General features: G+C 42.3%; 1 protein-coding gene across 1 annotated transcript in view; it reads right to left on the bottom strand.

Moving 5' to 3' along the window:
• LOC118821009 overlaps positions 1 to 17,384 on the bottom strand; it is a 41,378-nt gene that overhangs the window by 8,137 nt on the left and 15,857 nt on the right. The window lies entirely within an intron of this gene.

Genomic DNA, 17,384 nt, shown 5'->3' with positions numbered 1-17,384 from the left:
ACATTTGTAAGCATCTATCAACACATTTATGACGTTATAATGTATTTATAAGGCATTATAAACATGGTTATTAATATTTATAAAAAAGAATTACACTGAATTACACTTTATAGCCATGTTTATTATACATTATGAATTGTCAATATAATGCATTATAAATAGTGTTAATAACATATTATAATGTCAGTGCCAAAGAAGTCAGTCCCAGCTTGGAGAGCGTAAAGTAAAAACAAATACCAAGCTAACGGTGGTGAACATTACCTTTCCCACATTGGGTAAAACACTGATGGCAGCTCTAGTTTAAACTCTGACATTTGAAGCCTGTAATGTGCTTTATTGTGAATGTTTTAGTGTTTCAGTAAATTCTTCAGTAAATACTTCAACTTGAAGCCTCACTCTGAACACTGGAGGAGGCTTTAGTACAGTACGCTTCACTTTACTTAGAGCGGACAAATACGACTTGTAAGCTCTTATAATTTGTTATGAACGGTACTTATAATGCATTATGTTAACAATTCATAATGCATAATAAGCATGGCTATACCGTGTAATGCATTTCTATAAATATCTATAGCCATGTTTATAATGCCTTATGAATGCATTATAACATGTTATGAATGTGTTTATAGATGCTTACAAAGGTGACATTCATAGAAAGTGTTACCAAAATTTCTTCTTAAGAACGGTTGGTGGATGAGGCCCAGTGTGTTTTAGTTCACATAGAATTAGCAGCGCTGGCTGAACGGATGAGCTGCACTGTGTTTTTAATTTATTTCTTCAGGTTTTAGCTTCTAGTCCACATGATCACAGAGCTTTAGGCCACTAATTTTCTTTTTTTTAGACTCCTTTTTACAGTTTTTAAATGTTGACTGATGACAATGTATTTATGAAAGTGCCAACATTGCATGCATGGTTATCGCTGCTTTACGTGTGATGAGCTGCTTTACGTCCAACATGGCTGATGACTGGACTATTAGTGTGCGTGATTTATTATATCAAATTGTATTACATTAATATAATTAACCACGCAGAAGTGTAATTTATTTTCCCTTATTATCTAGGACATAAGATGGTAAGATTTCTTCTTAATAAAGTTCCTTTATTTCTTCTGCACCTTCTTCAGGAGCAATGCAGAAAATCTGTTGCTGTGCCTTTGATAAAAACCTTTTGAATATGAATAAAAATGGGTAATGTGTCTTGTATTTTATTTTTTTATTAAGAAAAAAATATCTGTGCATTTTTAATTTGTTGAATGGTTTTAGTATCTCAAATAATACATTTTGAAAACAGTCATTTGTTGCAGCCCAATAATATTTAGACTATATAGATATATATATCTATATATATAATATAAAATACAAGTTGTTCGACTTTTTATTAAATGAGCCTGATAAATGCTATAGAAAATTGATTGTTTATGTCTGCAAACATCCTAAAGTGGGCACTCTCGCTGTTTCTACTCGTCAATAAAACAGCAATGATGTAACACTTCACTGAAATCAATTGAAATCTTTATTACTGTTCACTAAACACCATATTTCAGTAAAACAGCCAGTATTTCAGTTTGTAGAACACCTTTGTTTCTTTTAAGGATCTTTTTGATTTTGGTCTAAACCAGTGGAGTAGGCAGAAATAAAGTTTTGAGTAGGCCTGTGAAAAAGTGGGTAGGCTTGGTAAATTTCCAAATGTCCCACGGTGTCATAATATCAGGTTAAAGCACAAATAACCTCACCACATTATATATTCATCATCATCATCATCATCATCATCATCATGGTGATAACAAAAAAAGCAATTGACCAGGGTTCACTTAAACACAACCACACTGCAGCACCCTTTACTATAGAGCACGTATCCATTCACCACAGGCCTGTTTGCCTAATGTAGACAACATAAGAGTTAAAATGATACAGCTGAGATGTACGTTACAAACATGAGGACAAAAACACAGCAAACTTAAAAACCTAAACTTAATCATCTAAAGTCTAAAGCATGCTGCCACAGCGAACTGACCCAAAGAGGACATGACTGAGTTAAAATCATTCAGCCGAAATGCGCAAAGATGCACAAAAAACACAGCAAACTTAAAAAACATAAACCTCATCATTGTGCGCTAAAGCATACTGGCACAGCAGGTGTGAAAATCTTTATGGTCTATATTTGAATACTAAATGTAGATAAAACCATACCATATATGACAATTAAAGCCCAGCAATATCCCCACTAAGAAATTACACTGTTGCAAAAGTTGGTTGAAAACGGAGGGAAAGTCATTTGTTGAAAACATCTGTAGTGCTTTGTGGGTTATATAGTTCATTCTGATGTTAAAAACAATACGTTTTTGATTTTTCAAAACTTTTTTGTACTTCGCTTTTTTTGATAATGCCAAGATTGATCTTGTGGCTGCTTGGTTTGGTTAAGTGCTTAAAACTCTTTTTATAATTATTTTTTGGAAATGCTCATGGAAAAAAGTAATAATGTTTTACTTCCAGAACCAGAACATCTGGAAAAAGTGGGCACTCACTGTTCAGATATAAATTTTCAGTTTTAGTATCAAAAGCTATATTAAAGGTACAGTAACTTGAGTGAGCAATCAAAAAGCCTCATCAAAAAGATTATTTACTATAAAAATCAACAAAATATAGCTTTACAGTTAAACTACAGACACAGCATGTAAATGATTTAATACAGTCAATATTGTTCCTGGAGAAAAATCTAAAATTGTAAACAATGATGGAATTGAAAAAATAAATATAATTTACCAAACAATGAAATGAGATGAGCTCTCAGCATCCTGGGTCTTTGTTCAGTTTGATTTAAACCAGTGTTCACTGCTGCTGCCTTCACACTTCAGTCTTGTTTCACTCTGAAGTGCTGATGACTGTGTTTTATGAGGCTGCAGAGGTGGAGTTTCCTGTTCTGCAGAAGCCAAAAGTAGCAGTTAAAACCTCAACTAGAACCGCAAACTTTAATAAATTAGTCCTTTAAATTCAACACCAGAAAAGTGTTTAAAAGCACAGCCTGCACATCTAAACCTGGATTCATAACAGTCTGAGTATTTAAACCTGGATTTAACACGGCCTGGATTTAACACGGTTTTATCATAGCCTGAGTATGTAATCACAGTATGAGTATTTAAGCATGGTCTGAGTATCTAAACCTGGATTCATCACAGTCTGAGTATTTAAACCTGGATTAATCACAGTCTAAGTACCTAAATCTGGATTAATCACATCCTGAGTATGTAAACCTGGTTTAGTCACAGTCTGAGTACCTAAATCTGGATTAATCACATCTTGAGTATGTAAACATGGATTAATCACAGTCTGAGTATCTAAACCTGGATTAATCACAGCCTGAGTATCTTAACCTGGATTAATCACAGTCTGAGTATTTAAACCTGGATTTAACACGGATTTGTCATAGCCTGAGTATGTAATCACAGTATGGGTATTTAAGAACAGCCTGAGTATCTAAACCTGGATTCATGACATCCTGAGCATGTAAACCTGGATTAATCACAGTCTAAGTACCTAAATCTGGATTAATCACATCCTGAGTATGTAAACATGGATTAATCACAGTCTGAGTATCTAAATCTGACTTAATCATATCTTGAGTATCTAAACCTGGATTAATCACAGCCTGACTATCTAAACCTGGATTCACCACAGTCTGAGTATTTAAACCTGGATTCATCACAGCCTGCACATCTTAACCTGGATTAATAACAGTCTGAGTATCTAAACCTGGATTCATCACAGTCTGAGTATTTAAACCTGGATTAATCTCAGTCTGAGTATCTAAACCTGAATTAATCACAGTCTGATTATCTAAACCTGGACTAATCTCAGTCTGAGTACCTTAACCTGAATTAATCACAGCCTAAGTATCTTAACCTGGATTTATCATGGCCTGAGTATCTAATCACAGTGTGAGTATCTAAACCTGGATAAATCACAGTCTGAGTATATAAATCTGGATTAATGACATCCTAAGCATCTAAACCTGGATTAAACACAGTCTGGGCATCTAAACCTGGATTAATCTCAGTCTGAACAAATTGATTTCAGGAATTAACCCTTTATTTTTTTTAAAGGGGAAATATCCACTCAAAATGCTGTGTAGTCCGATACTGGGCTTAATCCCTGTCTAAGATTTTGGGGAATGCGTGGATGTATGACAAATATATGAGATGCATTGTATAACTGTATGTAGCTGTTAATCTGGCACCTTTCATTAAAAACAGAAATATTTCTTTCTGATGAGTCCCTCAGTCATCACCATCTCCTTTGTAGCTCATGGAATTAGCTCTCTAGTTTACATACTAAGACCTTCAGTCAGACAAAGAGTGATTGTTGTCATGGTGTACAGAGCAAGGCTTACTACTGGTGATGAGCTAACATTTAAAGTGCACACTGTATTGGTAAGATTCTGATAGCTGGTGTTTTCAGTGTACAGTGTGCATCAGATGGTTTGTCTGTATATGATCTACAGTTTAATTATTAACAAACTTTCTGCTGATACTCAGTTCATTGTCAATAACATTACAGTTAGGGTTAGGTTTAGGAGTAGATGTAGATTTTGGGATGAAGTTAAGGTTTGGGGTTAGGTTAGATTAGATTACTTAGATACCAAACTCCACTTCAAGTTCAGTTTCATGTAACGGATATTTAGTTGAATGTTCCTTAAACACAGACAGAACATCTACAGCGGACTATCAAAATACAGTGTTAGTAATGTTTTAATTAGACAAATGCAAATCCACCACAATGATTATACACATAAAGGCCCAAGATTTCCCACATTGGTAGTCAAAGTAAAAATGGTATATTAACATTAGGTACAAATATTGTTGTATAGTGTTAAATAAAAAAAATCAAATACAAAAATAATTGTTATAGACACAAAAGAAGGAATGTTGTCAAATATATGTATGATGTATAAACAGCATAAAGTTTCTACAGATAAAATGACTGAGGTTGTTTGTAAGATCTTTTAACTGAGTGAGTGGGGGTCTGTCAGCTACGTATAACGCAATAATAATATTTTTACTCTGCAATAAAAATACTCACTCATACACCTGCACTCTGACACCTCCAGTCTTCACATAGCATGTGAACATAGTGTTTCTCAAGGCCACTAATGTGGAACTACATGAGCTCACCAGTGTGAAACTTTTATGACATTATAGGTGTGAATTAACCACAGAAGCTTAAAGGCTCCTAATAAAGAAATAAAGTCGTCTCTGAGATGAGCAAACTATACACAGCTATAATGTTTGTGTTGCGTAGTTTAAGATTAACCCTTCAAATGGCCAAAGTTTTATCACACACTTCTATAACCTAAGACTGGCACAACCAGTTTGCTTTGAAGTTCATGCAGTTACTGAATAAGCCTTAGTATGTAATAAGCCTGGGCTTACAGATTGACTTTCCCCCCATATAAATATAGAGGGGAATGGCAGCATTTCCCATGACATTTCACATTTGGTAACATTTCTTTAAAGAGTAACTACACCCCTGGTTCAAATTTGAAAAATGCTCATAAATGGGAGGGGCATGCTGGGAGGGGCACTGCAATGATCTATGGGTTTGGAGGTGGAGCTGGGAGGGAAACCGGGTGGGCTGGGCTGGGCTGCTGTGTTTTTAGAGTTGGCGTACATTAGCTACCAGAAAATACGGAGAGTGACAGAATCAAATGGCACTTTTGCAACTGAGAGTCTCACGAGGTTGACGATTTTTCTCTACTGCCCTCTACATCGTCTACATTCTCTACATCTTTGACAAGGGAAGGTGTTTCTGATCAGGCAGTGCGTCTTGAGCCTCACCAGTATGAGCCGCTGACTCAAACCTCTGAAGAGTTAACGTAGCACCAGAAAATGATTAGCAGCGAGCAGCAGAGGCGCCGAACAGTTGAACATTCCCTCGAGAGCCAGCTTCTAATTATCTGTTTAGCAGGTCCATATTCAATATAACCTGAGTCCTGATTTCCTAGATGCCCTGAATTCCGAATGAATAAAGTGGATTTCTTTGAATTCTGTCTTTCATTCAGTTTGACATCAAGGTTGCAGACTGCATCACCGGTCAGCCAGGGTTTGCTGCAGTGGCCCTAAATGCTTACATTCTGCAAGCTGTTCATGGCACTTATTACCGGTATTACATCCGATTCAGTTTTCACTCAAATTCATCTTCCCCTTCATAAATCAAACCGTCAGACGCCGCACTCACTGAACAGAAATCTAAGGCAAGCAACCACGGAAAGTTCGAGAAAGGCTCTACTGACAAAAGGTTGACACAGTCGGTAACAATGGCCATTTAACGTTAACCTTTCCTGAACCGTTTCACTTTCCGTAGTTCCAGTGTTGCATGCCATTCATATCTATTCAGTGAGTCGCACCCGAAACTTTGAGTGGTGGAGAGAAAACGTGAATCTGGTCCAACATCTTTATTACAAACTAAGCTCAGATTAACTGGGTTATTTACAGTTGGTACAGACAGCTGGCATATCTCAGCCTTGTGAGGTGGTGCTGGGGGTATTTAGCTCAGTGCGTGGGTGTGGTTATCTCCTCGCTCTAGACTTCTATGCTTTCATATTTATGAGCGCAGCACGAGTAGGGCGTCATCAGAGAGCAGTAATGCTGGTTAGCTGATTTGCATACTGTGACGTGCCTTTGTACTTCTCGTGAATTCCGAAGAATTTAAAGTGTGTTCACTCTGCTACATTTCCTGAAACTGGCATCCCTTTGGTTTTTTCTACATTGAGGGCAAGATTGTTGTCCGTGCACCACTCTGTGAGAAGGTTCACCTCCTCATGAGGCCCACTACCAGATCCCAGATCTTCTCTCTTTCCAGATCTGAAGGCTGCATCACATGCTTCAAGTACAGTGAAGACCTCACTGTTCATCCAGGGTTTTTTGGTTTAGAGGAGTGTGAATGTTCTTAGTTTGGACTACATCATCCACAAATTTCCTGATGAATCCACAGACAGATGTTGCAAATTCAGCATCTGACTGAGAGCCTGTGGCGGCTGATGTTTTAGATGCACTATACTGCCAAAAGTATTCACTCACCCATCCAAATCATTGAATTAAGGTGTTCCAATCACTTCCATGGCCTCAGGTGTATAAAACCAAGCACCTAGGCATGCAGAATGCTTCTACAAACATTTGTGAAAGAATGGGTCGCTCTCAGGAGCTCAGTGAATTCCAGTGTGGTACAATGATAAGATTAGCTCAAGAACAGCGTAGAGAGCTTCATGGAATGGGTTTCCATGGCCGAGCAGCTGAATCCAAGCCTTACATCAACAAGCGCAATGCAAAGCATCGAATACAGTGGTGTAAAGCGCCACTACTGGACTCTAGAGCAGTGGAGACGTGTTCTCTGGAGTGACGAATCACGCTTCTAACGGAAATTGTCTGACTGCATTGTGCCAGATGTAAAGTTTGGTGGAGGGTGGATTATGGTGTGGGGTTGTTTTTCAGGAGTTGGGCTCGGCCCCTTAGTTCCAGTGAAAGGAACTCTTAATGCTTCAGCAGACCAAGAGATTTTGGACAATTTCATGCTCCCAACTTTGTGGGAACAGTTTGGGGACGGCCCCTTCCTGTTCCAACATGACTGCACACCAGTGCACAAAGCAAGGTCCCTAAAGACATGGATGAGCGAGTTTGGTGTGGAAGAACTTGACTGTCCTGCACAGAGTTCCGGACCTTAACCCGACAGAACACTTTTGGGATGAGTTAGAGCGGAGACTGGTAGCCAGGTCTTCTCGTCCAACATCAGTGTCTGACCTCACAAATGCGCTTCTGGAAGAATGGTCAAAAATTCCCATAAACACTCCTAAACCTTGTAGAAAGCCTTCCCAGAAGAGTTGAGCTGTTATAGCTGCAAGGGGTGGGCCGACATCATATTAATCCCTATGGATTAAGAATGGGATGTCACTCAAGTTCATATGCATGTGAAGGCAGACGAGCAAATACTTTTGGCAATATAGTGTACGTCCCAGTCGCATTCAGAGCAGCCCTGCAGTGTTGATTCTGCTCCTTCTGGCCACACACACACTGTTTGTACTGTACAGGTCTCCGGTGTTGAGAGTTTGCACTGGTCATAGCACTGGTTGCACTGGTTTGTCCGTCGTAGACAATGGCCTCTTTTCCACTGCAGAGCCAAACAGTTCTGAGCACGGAGAGTAAGCATTGTTTTTTTGGCACGGTTAGCTAACTGTACTCAGGGTCACAGAACCGTTCGATGGGATGATGTAATGATGTAGCTGTTCACTGATTGGTTCTGTGTTTATATTGATAGTGTGCCACAGCGTCCCAGCATTTCAAACCTGAAAGCAATCAAATAAATTCAGTTTGTTCAAATAAATGAAAGCAGTGCACGAATTTGAATCCACCATTCAATAAACATAAAAGCTTCAATCTAACACCGATGTTAAACAACGCTGGTTAGCATTAGCTTAGCTAGCATGTTGCCAGGGCTGCTCACCACAGAACAGATTCGATTCTGACTAACAAAAGCTTTACTGACACACATTTAGATGATAATGACTCAAATCTGAGGAAGTGAAGTCGAGTGGCTGATGTTGTATAGATGATAAAAACTCATAACAAAGTCGACTGATTCTGTAGTGCTTTAAGCTGTAGCCTGCTAGGCTAAGCTGACGAGAGTGCATGGTGCCTCCCTCTGCAGTACAGGCTTGGTTCTAGCAAACCGATGGTTGAAAACACCCATTTAGAGGATAAAGACTCGTATCGGAGAGCACAAATTCAAATTTCTGCTGTTCAAGTGACAGAAAAATAAAAATAGAATTGTTCTGTGGTGCTGTAATGGAGACTCTTCAGACAGATTAGAATCCATGAAGGCCGTTTACTCAAGCACACAAAAACCAATAACAAAGTCAAAAACAGTCCAGAAGTCAAAAAACCAGAAAAGATCACAAAAACAGCAGAGGTACCAAAGGGAGATCAAAAGCAGAGTCCAAGAGTTCAGAAAAGGGTCTAAATAATCCAATGACGGCAGTCCTAGTAGAAACAAGGCTTGGTATGCAGATGAGACTGGCAATACTTCGCAGTGAGCCAGTGTACTGAGGATCCTTATATAGGAAGGATAACAAGCTGCAGGTGAGAAGAGTCAGGGTTGAACTGGGAGGCACGTCAGTATTCAGGTGATGCTGACCTCTGGTGGCGAGTGTGGTTGTCACACCTGACAGAACCCCCCCCCAAGGCGGCTGCACCAGCAGGCGCATCAGACCTGCGACAAGGACGACCCCTAGTGCGAGGGGCTGGATGATCCGGATGGGCCCTGTGGAAGTCAGTGATGAGGGAAGGATCAAGGATGTCATCTGCAGGGACCCAGCAGCGTTCCTCCGGACCATAGCCTTCCCAATCCACCAGGTACCACATCCGGCTTCCACGGCGACGAGAATTCAAGAGGGCACGCACCGTGTACGCATATCCCCCATCCACTTCTAGTGGGGGGGGGGCCCGTCATCAGAGGCCAGCACATCACCTGTAGAGGAAACAGGCTTCAGGAGAGAGACATGAAAAGATGGGGAGATGCGGTAATGTGGGGGCAACTCAAGGCGGTAGGTAACAGGGTTAATCCTACGCAAGACAGAAAAAGGACCAATATACCTAGGGCTCAGCTTCTTGCAGGGTAGTCGCAGTTTCAAATCACGTGTGGAGAGCCATACCTTTTGCCCTGGACAGAAGGTGGGAGTGTTGCCGCGCCTGTGATCTGCGTGGATTTTCTGCTGACGGATTGCTCTTTGGAGCCGTACATGTGCTGAGTTCCAAACCCCCTCACTCCTCCTCATCCAGTCGTCAACTGCCGGCACTTCAGACGGCTCACCTGACCAGGGAAATAATGGGGGTTGAAAGCCTAGCACGCACTGAAACGGAGACAGGCCTGTAGAGGAATGTAATAGGGAATTCTGTGCATATTCTGCCCAGGGAAGAAAACGGCTCCAGTCGTGCTGGTTGCCACTGCAGTAAGAGCGCAAATAACGGCCTATTTCTTGATTCAGCCTCTCCACTTGTCCATTGGACTGAGGGTGGTAGCCGGAAGTGAGACTGACGTTAATATTCAGCAATTTGCAAAATTCCTTCCATACATGTGAAGTAAACTGAACCCCCCTATCAGAAACAATATCCTCGGGCAGCCCGTAAAAACGAAATACTTCATGGAAGAGCCTCTCCGCCGTCTCCAAGGCAGACGGTAACTTTTTGAGGGGAATCAATCTGCAGGCTTTGGAAAATCGGTCTATGACCACTAAAATTGCCGTGTTACCATTAGAGGGAGGTAGATCTGTCAAGAAATCCACAGCTATGTGCGACCAGGGGCGATGTGGGACAGGAAGAGGCATAAGGCGCCCAGCAGGGCATTGACGGGGTGTTTTACTTCTAGCACAAACTGAACATGACTTGACAAAATTCGTCACGTCAGTGGATAAACTGGGCCACCAGAAAGTGTTCCGGACCAAGGAAATCGTTCGGGTGATACCAGGATGACCCGAGCTCAAAGATGAGTGCACCCACTGCACCACATTACTTCGAAGGTTAACAGGAACATAGACTTTGTCAGCTGGACATGTTGGGGGTGCTGGGTCATTGTTTTGAGCTCTCCTAATTTCTTCCATACAATCCCAAGAAATTGGGGCAACAATACACGAAGGGGATATTATGGGGTCTGTACAGCTGGGCTTTTCCTCAGAATCATGTTGGCGGGAGAGAGCGTCAGCCTTGCCATTCTTAGATCCAGGTCTATATGTTAAAGTGAAATTGAAGCGTGTAAAGAATAATGCCCACCGGGCCTGGCGAGAATTTAGACGTTTTACTGATTTAATGTACTCCAAGTTTCTATGATCTGTGAAAATGGTGAAAGGGTGGGCAGCGCCTTCAAGCCAGTGCCTCCATTCCCTCAAAGCCGCTGCAACAGCCAACAATTCACGATTGCCCACGTCATAATTTCGCTCGGCAGGATTAAGTTTCCTGGAATAGAACGCACAGGGGTGGAGTTTAGCTGGGTCCCCATGTTTTTGGGAAAGAACAGCTCCGATCCCAGTCTCGGATGCATCCACTTCCACCAGAAAAGGAAGGGAGGGGTCAGGGTGGCAGAGAATCGGAGCAGTCGTGAAGCTCTGTTTGAGTGAGTCAAATGCCGAATCGGCTCTGGCTGACCAGTTCAATTTTTTGGCGTTGCCTTGTAATAAAGAGGTGAGGGGAGCGGCTATCATGCTGAAGCCTTTGATGAATCGCCTATAAGAGTTTGCAAAACCCAAGAAGCGCTGCAGTTCTTTAACAGATTTGGGTCGCGGCCACTGAGTCACTGCTTTCAGTTTCGATTCATCCATTTTGACTCCCTGCGCGCAGATGATATACCCCAGAAATGATACCACAGGCATATGAAACTCACACTTTTCCAATTTCACATATAGATTGTGACTCAGGAGGCGTTGTAGCACCATCTTGACGTGAGTGATGTGTTCAGTGAGCGAGGGGGAGTAAACAAGAATGTCGTCAATATAAACTATTACCCACTTATTGAGCATGTCTCTGAATACATCATTTATGAAAGATTGGAACACCGCCGGGGCATTTGCCAGCCCGTACAGGACCACCTGGTACTCATAATGGCCAGTTGTAGTACTAAAAGCCGTTTTCCATTCGTCACCTGGCTTGATACGTATCAAATTGTATGCGCTCCGGAGGTCCAGTTTGGTGAACACGGTGGCTTTTCTTAGCTGTTCGATGGCTGACGGGACTAGAGGTAGGGGATAGCGATATTTCACTGTTATCGCATTGAGTCCTCGATAGTCTATACATGGTCTCAATCCTCCATCCTTCTTTTCAACAAAGAAAAAACCCGCGGATGCGGGAGAGGTGGAAGGGCGTATGTAACCCAATTTCAGAGCTTACTCCACATATTCTTCCATGACTTGAGTCTCTGGAATAGACAGGGGGTAAACACGACTCTTAGGGGGTATGGTACCAGGAAGCAGGTCAATTGCACAGTCAATGTCTCTGTGGGGTGGAAGTGCTGCAGCCTTGGTCTTACTAAAAACTGAGGAGAACTCTGTATATTCAACAGGAAGTGGCACTTTTATTGCAGTATCGGGACTTTCAACTGAAGTCGTCAAACATGGTAAGGTCATGCAGTGGGAAAAACAGAAGGGGCTCCATTTCTCTAATTCACCGTTGTGCCAGGATATTGTGGGGTTGTGAGTAGATAGCCAGGGGAACCCAAGAACTATGGGATTTTCAGGAGAGGGAATGGCTAACAGTGACATACTTTCTGAGTGCAAAATTCCTGTGACAACGTTTAAAAGAGGAGTGGCAGCTAGGATCTGACCAGAGCCAAGGGGCTTCCCATCCAGTCCTTTAACTGTCAGGGGTGATTTTATCTTGTGGAGGGGAATGTGAAGTCTGGTTGCAAGGTCTTGGTCTATAAAGTTTCCGGCAGCTCCAGAATCAATCAGCGCTGGGAGAGAGAGACGGTGAGAGCCCCAGTTTAGTGTTACGGGTAGAGTGAATTTGCGACTTTCAATAGGAGAATAGATAGTCTCACTCACCCGTTTGGGATTCTTGAGAGTGGGACAGTCACCTTTAAAGTGTCCTTGCTGGCCACAGTAAAAGCAAAGACCCTCGCGCATGCGTCTTGGCCGTTCTTCGGGGGTGAGCTGCACACGACCAATCTCCATGGGCTCCGGCACAGACTGAACGGCGGAAGGGATAGAAGAGGAGCTGGTGATAGGACGGCGTCTGGAACGAATGAGGTTGTCCAAGGTGATGGACAATTGGATGAAATCCGAAAGGCTATTGTCACTGTCTCGACATGCCAGTTCCGCTTGAAGGGCTTCATTGAGGCTATGGCGGCATACAGCTTTTAAAGATTTCTCGTCCCATCCGGCCTCAGCAGCGAGAGTGCGGAAGTGTAAAGCATGCTCCGCTGCTGTCTTGTTCCCCTGCTTGAGGGATAATAACAGCTCTCCAGGATCTTTACCGCAAACGGGGTGATCAAAAACCTCCCGAAACACACGTTCGAAGTTAGCATATGTAGAGGAATCAGGCACCTGAGCTTGCCACATAGCTGTAGCCCAGGAGAGAGCTTTACCAGTGAGCAGGGACATAACAAACGCTATTTTGGATGAGTCTGTGGGAAAAGCTGTAGGGGCACGAGAAAAATAAATCGAGCACTGCATTAGAAATCCTTTACACAGACCAGGGGAACCATCATATTTATCAGGGAGGGCTAGCTTGACAGAAGGGAGTGACGTGTCTGAGGGAAGTGGGGAAAGCTGTACTGCAGGCTGCGGGGAGACTTGAGCAGGCGGAGGGGCTTGAGCAATTAGAGGGGCTGAAATCTGAAGGTTACGAACCACATGGAGCAATTCGTCAAGGGTATTGGTGAGGTGAACTAGTTGTTGGGCATGAGAGCCCAATAGCTGACCCTGAGCCGAAACAGCAGCAAGGAGATTCAACGGGTCTTCTGGATTCTGGGTGGGCGAAGTATTCTGTAATGGAGACTCTTCAGACAGATTAGAATCCATGAAGGCCGTTTACTCAAGCACACAAAAACCAATAACAAAGTCAAAAACAGTCCAGAAGTCAAAAAACCAGAAAAGATCACAAAAACAGCAGAGGTACCAAAGGGAGATCAAAAGCAGAGTCCAAGAGTTCAGAAAAGGGTCTAAATAATCCAATGACGGCAGTCCTAGTAGAAACAAGGCTTGGTATGCAGATGAGACTGGCAATACTTCGCAGTGAGCCAGTGTACTGAGGATCCTTATATAGGAAGGATAACAAGCTGCAGGTGAGAAGGGTCAGGGTTGAACTGGGAGGCACGTCAGTATTCAGGTGATGCTGACCTCTGGTGGCGAGTGTGGTTGTCACACCTGACAGGTGCTTTGAGCTGTATGCTGCCAGGTTTGTGGTGGGTGGTGTGTGCATGGCTGTTAGCCTGTTAGCAGTTAGCCACTCATTTGTGTAGTTTTCTTGGTTATTTCCTGGTTCTGATTTAGCGGTACAACAGTTGGAAACAGAGACTGTAACTCAAGTCTGGACCAGCGCAAAATGGCCCAGTACGGCCCTGAGAACTATTTGGCTCAACAGTGGAAAAGCGGCCAATGTGTAGTTTGGTCATCTTAGGCAGACAGTTATTTGTGTACTTTGACATAGACGAGGTACACAAATAATTAAGAGAAAATCACACATAAGCGAGAGATGTAGCACAGCTGCTGCTGTCTCTAGCACTGCCAGAAGAACTAGTTTAAAGAACACTAGAAGAACTAGTTTACTTGTGTTTAATAATGACTGTTGACACAAGAAACAGCAAAACTAGTTGTACTGCTACTGCTTTTGATGCTCATTTGAAATTTGATGCTATTGAATTGAACACATACATGAACACATACACACAGACATGCACATGTAGGAGGAGAACAGAGTGAAGGGACACAGCACCTAATACAAATGTGTGGCGGTTGAACAGTGTTAAGTGTGAAATGGGTTATTTTATATGTTATTTTTTCCACAAGCGCCTGACTAGTTCTGTTGCGTTAAAGAGTGGAAGGATGGACAAAAACACCTGTGGATGTTTTCAGATCTGAAGCAGCTTTTTTTCCTCTCTCTCAAAGATGAAAGCTTTAAGTGCTGTTTATCTGATGGGGGCAGTTTTGGTATCTACCAGGTCTTGGTTGTTAGATGTCCCATTTTCTCTGTACTTTTCTCACGTATTTTCCTTTGACTTTCTCTGCATCTCAGCCACCAGGATCAAACGTGAGGCAAATTAAAGTGGCCTCACATCGGGACCAGAGGCAGTGCCCAGGAAATGGGGCTCGGGCCTTGTGAGCCGTCCACCACTCCCCCACGGATTTCATCCTATCCCCGCTGTATTCACAGGGTTTCATCTGGGCTTGATGTTCGGGCCCCACCATCCTGCCGGCTCTTGCGACCTTCATCAGGGCCTAGGGGACGGGCACATGCCACATACCCCATCACTCAACTCAGGCCGGGGACTTTAGTGAACATCCCCTCCTGGGGAATGGCCAAGTGCAGGGCAGAAGCAGGAGAACAAACCTGCGGTCTGGGTATGGACTCAGTCACAAGACAGGACAATTGGAGGCTACTGGCATGTCAGGGGAGGCTATGTGCATACCGGCCGCAGACACAGCCAGGGTGCTCTGACATCTTCTTGAGTAAGTGGGGCCTCAGCAACGGGTTCGTGAGCAGGGAGGGGAGGTGATAGGAGACAAACTCTGAGCCCTCTTGGAGCAGGGCTGTGAGGAGAGAGCTCCAGGCTTCCTCAGAGCTGGGATGGAAGGGAGAAGGAGAGCTCCGAACATCCTTGGAGTGGGAATGGAAGGGGAAGGAGGGGGAACCCCAGGACTTTAGCCATTGTACACGCACATAAGAGAGAAATTTAGTTGCTTGTGCAAACGTAATGTCTGTTTAAAGGGGAACAGATTGTCAGTGACTCCTTTGGAAAGCTATTGTTGGGAGGACACAGCTGTAACTGGTTGGTTTTGAGCTGGTTGTGGTCTGTTCAACACATTTTCGTTTACTTTTTAAAACTTTGTCATAAACTTAAAGGATTCCAAGCCACAAATGAAAATGCTTGTGGCTAAACTCCTCTAACATTAGCACTGCTTCAAATTCAGTGAAACACCTTGAGAGAGTCTGTTTGATCCAGAATGTTGATGAGGAAATCAGTGTGCTGCCCCCTGGTGCTTTCTTCAAGTCAGTGCAATTTGGGAGCAAAAATGTTCCTGAACTGTGCACAACCAAGACAAAACAGCAGTAACAAGTTACTGACATTGGAAGTCATTATAAATAGTACGTATATACAGTGGCCCCAGAAAATATTTTTAATTTATGCCATACTTAAATCATTATGTTCACTGTGTTAGGAAACATTGTCAAACCAACCCAACTGGAAGAGGAATCCACTACTGTCATTTTCTTCTTGGTAAAGTATTTAGCTGGTGAGTTTCAGACGGCTTTGGGTTGAGCAGTTTCTTTGCAGAACATTTGCAGGTTTGCATTGCGAGTGTGCTTGTACTCTTCTGAGTTCATGATTCATCAATGAACACAAGCTCAGTGACAGCAATGTAAGAATAACACCTCTAGACTTTGAGAATTCCACCTGTCAAAATGGACTGAACTAAAGAAGAAGTGCGATAGGCCTCATGTGAATCCCCCCTAAAATTATCATTAGGCAGTCTCAAGAACTTCATTAAAGTTTACTGGTTGTGGCGATGGTGAAGCTCTTTATTTTCAATTTTGGTTCAGCAGCAGAGAAAGAGAGAGAGGGACAGAGAGAATATTACTTATTAATGAGGTTTATTCTTGAACTATGAGAACTCTAATTATTTAATTAAATAACATTTTTCAAAAAGGTCAATAAAAAGTAAAGCAAATGGATTTGATTTAAATTGGTTTAGTGCCCAAACAAGTGTGGTCACTGTGTGTAGTTAGTAAAACTCACCTTATGAAATAAAGAAAATACATGTCCACTTTTTAAAGTAAACCTAGCCATTCTAGCTAGCTAACTCAGAAACACTGGTGCAAATTCTGAGGCAGCTGTTCAAGTGAGCAATGTACAAAAAGGGGTCATGCTTACTACACTCACAGCTGTGCTGTTGAAATTCAAAATATTGTTAGCAGTGTAGTTAAACATAGTGCCATGATCCTAGAGCAGAGGTGCCCAATCCAGGTCCTAGAGATCTTCCACCCTTCAGAGCTTAGCCCCAAACTAGAGGTGGATGATTGACAAAAATATAGTGATACTTGAAGATTTTCATGATACACAATATCACAATACTTATTTTTTCAGACATCAAGTGGAACAGAGAAAAAAAATTGTAGTACTACATTTTAAAAATACTAGCAACATTTTTATTCAATGTTTGTTGTACTGTGTTGCTTTAAATCCAGTTAAACAGGACTAATTTTACTCTCCTTATAGCTAATAACACAGTTGGTCAGTGTTCTACAAGTACTGACTATATCCATGATAAAATATAGCATATTGTATTTTGCTGTGGCATAATTTATCCCAATAGTGATATCATTATATTGTCCAGCTTTTCTCCCACCCTAATTAAGCACACCTGATTCAGGTGATGAAGGCCTTGGATGCATCTGAATATTAGAGCCAAGTGTGCTGAATCTGAACCCTCCAGGGTGGTAGATCACCCGGAACAGGATTGGGCACCACCATCCTAGAGGCCTGTACATTTTACAACAATGCAGTCAGTGCTGTAGCATAAACTCTTAACAAACAAAACAGCAGAAGAAAATAATAAGATTAGTAGTAACTCTCTGTACACATTTGTGTTTCTTCTGTCCTGTGATGTGTTTGTGAGTGAACCACAGTATCAGG

The sequence above is a fragment of the Colossoma macropomum genome, unplaced genomic scaffold (genome assembly GCF_904425465.1).
Source record: "Colossoma macropomum unplaced genomic scaffold, Colossoma_macropomum, whole genome shotgun sequence".
Taxonomy (NCBI): domain Eukaryota; kingdom Metazoa; phylum Chordata; class Actinopteri; order Characiformes; family Serrasalmidae; genus Colossoma; species Colossoma macropomum.
Note: the sequence above shows the minus strand (reverse complement) of the source record. Positions and strands in the feature narration are given on the sequence as shown.